This window comes from Callithrix jacchus, chromosome 6 (genome assembly GCF_049354715.1).
Source record: "Callithrix jacchus isolate 240 chromosome 6, calJac240_pri, whole genome shotgun sequence".
Taxonomy (NCBI): Eukaryota; Metazoa; Chordata; class Mammalia; order Primates; family Cebidae; genus Callithrix; species Callithrix jacchus.
This window is the reverse complement of record NC_133507.1, coordinates 139,773,406-139,781,757: the sequence shown is the minus strand read 5'-3', so window position 1 is coordinate 139,781,757 and position 8,352 is coordinate 139,773,406. Positions and strand designations below refer to the sequence as shown.

Below are 8,352 nucleotides of genomic sequence, written 5' to 3'. Positions count from 1 at the left end.
GTGAAGGCTAAGGCCCGGGGGCGGGGGCAGGGGCAGGCTGGGGAGTGGGGGGGATACGGGTGGGGGGCTCAGCGCGCGATCTGGGCGGTCACTGGAGGTGGCTGGTGGGGACCGAGCTCCAAGGGAGCGGCCTTTGAAGGTGTTTCTGCTAGTTCTCAAGGGGTACAGGGGAAGGGGGAGGGGATCCATTTCAATTATCCCGGCCGCCCAGAGCCCCAGTTGGCCCAATTTGGCCTACCTAGAAAACCTCAGTGTCCACAGCCATGGGACCCTGAGGGCGAGAGAAGTGGGTGGTGGAGTAAGTGGAGAATGAGATCGGAGGTCAGGATTGGCTGGTCTGGAACCTTTTGAGACTATGCCTCCCTCTTGATTGGCCAGGTCTTCTTTTGGTCCTCAGTTTCCTCATGAGTATTTTGAGGCTGGGCCTGGTGGGAGAGGGAAACTGAGTCAAGAAAACCGGAGGGATTGCTGGGCCCTAGTTGGCCAGGCTGGCTCAGCCTTGATGTATCCTCTGAGGTTTGAACCCAGGAGTCATATATCAGCTTCTTGGAATAACAGGGGGTGGGGGATTGACACCAAGACTGATTATGAGTTTGGGAAGGAAATGGTTCTGTCCAATGGCCTCAGCTCTGCCTGAGGGTGGAAATGGCGTTCCTTGCCTCTCACTTGCAGCCAAGATCTGCACCTTCTCCGATTGTTGCTTGTAACCCCTCCCTGCCTGTTCACCCCCTATGTTTGCTCTTCACACTTGACCTTTCAAGAAATTCAGGTAGTAGAAGGAGAATATGCTTCCAAAAGGAGAATTCATTCAGCAATTGAGGATCCGTATCTGGTGCATCCCACGCTTTGCTTCTTATTAGCTGGTGGCCTTGGGCAAGTTATGTACCTGTCTGAGCCTCTGCTTCATCCTCAAGGATATGGGAATAAGCCTCCCTCATTAAGTTGTTATGAGGATTCAATGAGCTAATGTGTGTGAAGTGCCTAGCCCAGCGCCTGGCGCAGGGTACGTGCTCAAAAGTATCATGATTGATGTTCAGTTACTGGGAGCTTGGAGGTCCAAGTGTTACCTTGGGGAAGGGGTGCTGATGGGTCAGGCAGGTCTGGGAGGACTCTTCCTCCAAAGAGACTTTACTTAAGCCAAGCATACACCTTGCTGGAGGGCATCTCCATCTGTAGACTCCAGCTTGGAATGCTCCCCTTGCAGAGGTGCCGAGGACCTGGCTTGCAGCAGGTACAGTGTCCCAGTGGAATTCTTCATCTGCTCTCTGTCCCTGGGCCCTTGTGCTTCCTTCTCTTCGTCCATCACTGCCTACTGCCATACGTTTCCCCAGCCTTGTCTTCCCTTCTTTCTCTTGATTTCCATCTGTTGACAACAGCAGAATACATTTAGGGATGATAAGGGGATGAACTTTCAGGCAGTGAAGGGTCTGAATAGGGGAGATGGGTGGCCCGGAGAGGCCCAGAAAGATGTACAGATGGCTCCTCGTCATGCAGCAGCCTTGTGCATGGGAACAGGCAGATGCCAAAGATGATGTTTTGGGGGCATAGCCTGAGGAGCCTTACATATGCTGGGGACTCAGAATGTACAAAGCTGCAGCAGTCCTGCTCTGCCCTGCCCAAGGAGGCCAGTTAAGCGGGAGAGAGGGTAGACTCGCAGGGAAGCAACCAGACAGATGGGCTTTGTATAGGAGTTTCCTCTACAGGGAATGGGACCCACTGGTGGTGAGCGCTCCACCCAGCTGGTGGGTCTCTCCCTAAAACCACAGCTTTTACTGCCGCCCTGCCTTTTCCTCCTACTGGGAAGGACAGCAGGAGCCAGAGCCACAGCGCCACAGCAGAGCTCTATACTGGAGATTTTATAGCCTCATCAACTTGGAGGTCATCTCATCCATCTCCCACTTCTAGGCAGGATTCATTAATGAATGTTTAGTAAGCTCCTTCCCATGGGCCAGACACCCTTCTAAGTGAACAGATAGAGAAGGCCTTGGCCCTCATGGGTTTTACATTCTAATAGGGGCGACAGGCACTAAATAGGCAAGCAAGTTTTGAAGGGAATGAGCTGCAGCAATGGGTTAGAGAAGAATTCTGCTAGGGTAGCCCAGGAAGACTCCTTGGAGGAAGAGTCATGTGAGGTGGGACCCAGATGATGATGTGGGGGAGGAGAAAGAACAGGTGCGAAGGCCCTGAGGTGAGAGGAGCTTGTTACTCTTGAAAGAGGGCTGGAGAGTAGTGAGTGCTGGTGAGTTTGGGCCTGAGGGATGTGATTGGGTTTCCACTCTGAGAAGGCCACTCTGGCATTGAGCAGGCACAAGGCCGGGAGTAGGGACATGGGCCAAGAGGCTGCTGATGTTGCCCACGTGAGAGAGGCTGGCAGCTTAGTCCATGGCGCTCACCAGAAAGGCAGTGAGGAAGGGCTGGGCCTGGGATGCCTTCTGAGGGAGAGCCGGAGTCTCACTGAGCTATGGGACCTTGGGCGTGAGAGTGGGAGCCGGCTTAAAGATGACTCCCAGGTTTTGGCCAGAGTAATTGGGTGCACGTGGTTTCACTTACTGAAATAGATGAGGTGTGTGAGAAATTTCTAGGAGAGATAGCTCCAGGGTTTCGGCTTTGCTTGGTCTCCGATTCACAGTCCCACGCACTGGGGGTTTCTTGCTGATGTTGATCCTCTTCAATTCTGCCTGCTCTGGCCACTCCTCCGGTAAGTGGCTGGTTCCTAATGCCTTCACACACCACCCTTAGACTGTTTCTGCAGCACGAAGCTGTGGCTCTGACAGGGGCTGTGTTATGTATATGGAGCCATACGGTGTAACAAATGGCCCCCAGGCTTAGTAACTTATCGAACACCGGTTATCTCATAATAATAAATGCTTTGGGGGGTCAGGATGTTGGGAGTGGGTTAGCTGCCTGGTTCTGGCCAAGGGTCTCTCATGGGGTTGCAGTTGAGATGTTGGCTGGAGCTGCAGTCTTCTCAAGGCCTGACTGGGGCTGGAGGATCATTTCCAAAGGTGGTTCTGTCATGTGGCTGTCAAGTTGGGGTTGGCTCTTGGCAGGTAGCTTCAGTTTCTTGCCACACGAACCTCTCCGTAGGGCTGCTTGAGTGTTCTTATAACATGGTGGCTAGTTTCCCCAGAGTGAATGAATGATTCAAGAGAGAGCAAGGCAGAGCCACAATGTCTTTTATATACTATCCTTGGAAGACACACTGTTATTTCTGCAATATCCTATTGGTTACATAGGTCAGCCCTATTCAGTGTGGGAAGAACCTACATAAGGGCTTGGATACCATGAGGCAAGAATCAATGGGGGCTATGTCGGATGGCCAGAGACACTACAGATGCCCAGAGACAGGGCAATGCTGACCTGGCAGCTAGGAGGCCGTGGGAGTGCTGGGAAGGGAAGTGGGGGCAGGAATCAGACACTCCTGGGTTTGAACTCTATCCCTGCTGCCTTCCAGATACGTAAGCTGGGTTGCAGAGGATTAAATCCACATTGGCGTATAGTAGGCACCTTTCTCCTTTCTTGGAATGATAGTCGAAGCCTAGAAAGGATCCCAGATATTCTGTGTCCCGCTCTCTGCCACTTGGACCTGCTTGAGAGAAAATGCTCCTGCTGGTAGAGGTGAAGCCTCAGTGCCGGCTCACAGTCAATGTTATCTATGTGTTGATTGCCCCTTAGAAGGCTGAGAGCTAGGTTCCACCCCAGCTTCTAGAATAGCCTAGTCCATAGCAGGAGTTCTAATAAAGGGATAAAAGGATGGAATAAAGGAATATTGAGAAAGAAGTCCTTCCTATCTGGGGAGAGGCTGAGGGGATGGATAAAAGCAGGAGAGAAGTAACAGCAAAATCACTTTAAAACCCCTCCCAAAAGCCCTTCCTACTTCCTGACATACAGGGTGCTCCAAATAATAATTCTAGTCATATTCCTTTTTGTAATTGGGGTATAGTTCACACTGTTAAGTATATAAAACTCAAATGTACATCCTGATAGATTTGTATGTACATGAGAACCAGATCATTATCTAGAACATTCCCAGCACCCAAAAAGCAACCCTTATGTTCCCCTTCAATATCCCCCAAAAGTAATTGCTCTCTTTACTTGTATTATCAGAGATTAGTTTTGCCTGCTCTTGGATCTCACAGAAAAGGAATCACATAGTGCGTTTGCTTTTGTGTCTGGCGCATTTCATTCAGCATCATGTCTGGGAGGCTCACTGTGTTCTTGTGGGTTGCAGGGGCTCATTCTTTTTAATTGCTATGTTGTATTCCATTATGTGAAGAAACCACAATGCATTTATCCATTCCACCGTTGATTGCCATTTGGGTTCTTTCCAGGTTGGGACTGTTAGGTGCAGACCTGCCCTCTGTCTACATAGAACTTTAAAATCTACAATCTGTTTTCCCTTGTCTTTGCAGTTCTGTGAGGTGGGCGGGGCTCACGGTGGCCCCATTTCACAGATCCCACATCTCTGTAAGGGTGCCCAACTTGGCTAATGGCACCTTGGCACAGGGGCCTTCTATGTGATTCTGGTCTGCTCTGGGTTAAATGGGCAGGGAGCAGGTGAGGAGAGAGAACAAGAGTGAAAGCAGCAGACACTGGAGAGAGCGGTGTGGGTCAGAGCCAGGAATCTTACTGTAGTTCATGGAAACCCCACTCTCCAGCCCTCCTACTACATTTCCTGAGGGAAGTGAATTCCCAGCCTCCCTCAGTTCCCACCCTCACCCCTCATTGGGGTTCTTATCCGTCCCCAGTCATTTCTCTCCTGTTGATGATTTTAATGGATGGCCCGGCCTGGTGCGGTGGCTCACGCCTGTTATTCCAGTACTTTGGAAGGCCAAGGTGGGTGGATCATGAGGTCAAGAGAACCAGACCATCCTGGTCAACATGGTGAAACCCCGTCTCTACTAAAAATACAAAAAATTAGCTGGGCACGGTAGCACGTGCCTGTAATCCCAACTACTCAGGAGGCTGAGGCAGGAGAATTGCCTGAACCCAGGAGGAGGAGGTTGCGGTGAGCCAAGATCGCGCCATTGCACTCCAGCCTGGGTAACAAGAGCGAAACTCCATCTCAAAAAAAAAAAAAAAAAAAAAGAATGGCTCAGGACTTGTCTTCCACTTTTTTTTTTTTTTGAGACAGGATCTTGCTCTGTCGCCCAGGGTGGAGTGCAGTGGTATGATCATGATTCACTGCAGCCTTGATCTCCTGGGCTCAAGCCATCCTTGATCCTACCACCTCAGCCTCCCGAGCAGCTGGGACTACAGGTGTGTGCCACCATACCTGGCTAATTTTTTTTTTACTTTTTGTAGAGACAGGGTCTTGCCATGTTGACCAGGCTGGTCTTGAACTCCTGGGCTCAAGTGATCTGTCTGCCTTGGCCTCCCAAAGTACTGAGATTATAGGCGTGAGGTGCCACACCCTGCTTGCTTTCCACTTTTATGTTAGTACATGTGCTGTGTTTTCACGGAAGCTTTTCTTCCATTTTGCTTTTCTCTTCTGTCCCCTCTATATGACTCCATAACTTCCAGATAAGTTTTATTTATGTATTTATTATTTTAAGTAAACTTTAAATTTTAGAATAGTCTTAGGTTTACAGAAAAGTTGCAAGAGCACAGAAAGTTCCTGTGTGGCGAGCACCCAGTTTCCCCTGGCCCCTGGAGACCTTTTGAAATATGCTTTCCTCCCTGCCGATCCTCACTCCTTGTTTTGAAATAGCAGTTTCAGTTGACAACAGTAGCATCGTCCAGCCAAATACTTTTTGTCCACCCCAGGTCAGACAAGAGTGCAGTGAAAGGACCAGACAGCTGTTGGGCAGGCAGATGGCCCAGGCCTCAGCCTCTTTCTTACCATTGGCCTCCTTCCTTAGCTCTCTCTGACCTCTTTCCAGGCCCCGGAACTTTCCTGTCCCAAGTACCAACTGAGGTGGAGGGAGGAGGCTTCAGCAACAACTCGGTCTCCTCCCCTGTACCAAAAGGGCTTAAATCTCATCCTTTAAGCTTGAAAGGAAAGGAAATCCCATAATTAACCCCCACCTTTCAGTCTCATTGCACATTACCTTTCCTGCTAGTCTTGTAAACACACCTGCAGCCTTCCTTTACAGTTGGGATGGAGGCTTGTATTCTCCTGCTACCACAAACACCTGAGTGGGAGGAGGTTCATGGCCCCAGGACCCATCGATGGCTCTGAGCCTAGTGGAGCGTTTAAGCTCTTTGACTTTGGAGACAGACTTAAGTTTAAATCCCAGCTGCATCAATAACTGGCTGTGTGATCTTGGGCGAGTTACTGAACCTCTCTGAGCTCCAACTTCCCATCTGTAACGTGGTGATTCTAGTAGTACTTACCTCGTAGAGCTCTTGTGAGTGCTGGGAATGGTAACCCTACTAAAATGCTAGGTTCAAAATTTAGTTGTTAAAAAGTTGCTAATATCTATTTATTATTTTGTATTCCTCTAGCCTTCTCCTACCACCTGTAAGACAGAGAGAATCTTGTCACCTTGTTGACAGAGGTCAACAAAGCTTTCTGAGGGCAGTGGTGTGAAGACCAGATAGGCACTTGCTTTTGTTTTTCCTTCTCTTCTCTCTCTCCATTATCAAGGAAGAGTGAGGAAATTCTGCAGGCAAATATAGCATGTCTTTTGCTTGTTTGCCCACTGTGTAGCCCCTGAGATCTCGTGCAGTGGTTTGAGGTCTTGTCTGCACATTAGAATCACCTGGGTGCTTTAAAAAAAAACCTGATGTCTGTGTTCTACTCCCTGGAGGTTCTGATTTAATTAGTTTCAGCTATGACCTGACCTGGGCATAGGGATTTTTAAAAGTGGCAACCAGTGGTGGGAGTGTAAAATGGTACAGCCGCTCTAGAAACAGTTTGGCCATTTCTTATAAAATTCAACATACACTTGCTGTTTGACCTAGAAATTCCACTCCAAGATTTTTATCCAAGAGGAGTAAACACATGTCTGTAAAAAGACTTGTACACAAATATTCATAGCAGCTTTATTTCCAATAGCCCCAAACTGCAACGAACCCTACTATTCAGCGACAGGTGAATGGATCCACGAATTACGATGTCATAGTACAGTGGGATACCACACTGCAATGAGGAGAAATGATCTGCACGCAGCAGTGTGGATGAATCTCAAAAACATCGTGCGGCGTGAAAGAAGCCAGACACAAAAAGGGCACGTACTGGGTGATTCCTTTTAGTGCAATTCGGAAAAGGCAAATCCCTAGTAACAGAGCAGATTAGTAGTTACCTGGAGCTGGGAGTGGTGGGGAGATTGGTTGCAGAGGTGTGCGAAGGAACTTCCTTTGGGGATGTCGATTGTGGTAATTATGCATACACCTGTCAAAACCTGTTGAACTCTATTCCTAAAAGGGATGCATTTTATTGTATACCTTAATAAAGTTTATTTTAATAATGTTTTCCATGTGCAGCCACGTTTGAGAACCACTGGTCTATGGCTTCTGGAGACCAAGCTCTGTCTCTGTCATCGTGGCCAGCACTAGCACAATACCATGTATTTAATAGTGCTTTCTGGGGTTGAGGGCTTTCTTTCCCATTTTTTATAACAACTTTATTGAGGTGTAACTAATTCACCTACCATACAATATGCTTATTTAAAGTGTACGATTCAATGATTTTTTTTGTGTCATCACAGAGTTGTGTGACCATCACCGCAGTCAATTTTAGAACATTTACAGCAGCTCGGAAAGAAACCTTGTGCCTTTTAGCTCAAACTATAATCCCTCTATCTCTCCCCCACCCCATCCCAACAATCAGCAGCCACTAATCTTTCTTTCTCCATACGTTTGCTAATTCTGATGATTTCTTAGCTGTGGTCTTCAGGACTTGCTTCTTTTTCTTTTCGTAATGTTTTCAAGGTACAGCTATGCTGTAGCTCCCTTTTCGTGGTTGAGTAATATTCCATTGTATGAATATAGCCCATTTTGTTTTTCCATTCATCATTTGGTGGACATTTGGGTTGTTTCACCTTCTGGTTATTATGACTAATGCTGCCATGAGAATTCATGTACAAGTTTTTGTGTGGACATCTGTTTTCATTTCTCTTGGGTGTGTGTAGTTGAGAGTGGAATTGTGGAGTCATAGGGTAACTCTATTTTTAACATTTTGAAGAGCTCCTCAGCTGTTTTACACAATAACTTATATTGGTTTTCTACAGCTGTCCTAATAACGTATCACAAACTAGGTGACTTAACAGAAATGTGTTATCTCACAGTTCTGGAGGCTAGAAGTAAAAACTAAGGTGTTGGTAGGGCTATGCTCCCTCTGAAACCTGCAGGGGCCCCTCCTTGCCTCCCTCCAGCTTCTGGAGGTCTAAAGCAATCTCTGGTGTTCCT

General features: G+C 48.0%; 1 protein-coding gene across 31 annotated transcripts in view; it reads left to right on the top strand.

Annotated features, from left to right (window-relative positions):
* Positions 1–8,352, top strand: part of TNS1 (tensin 1) — a 241,793-nt gene that overhangs the window by 60,281 nt on the left and 173,160 nt on the right. The window lies entirely within an intron of this gene.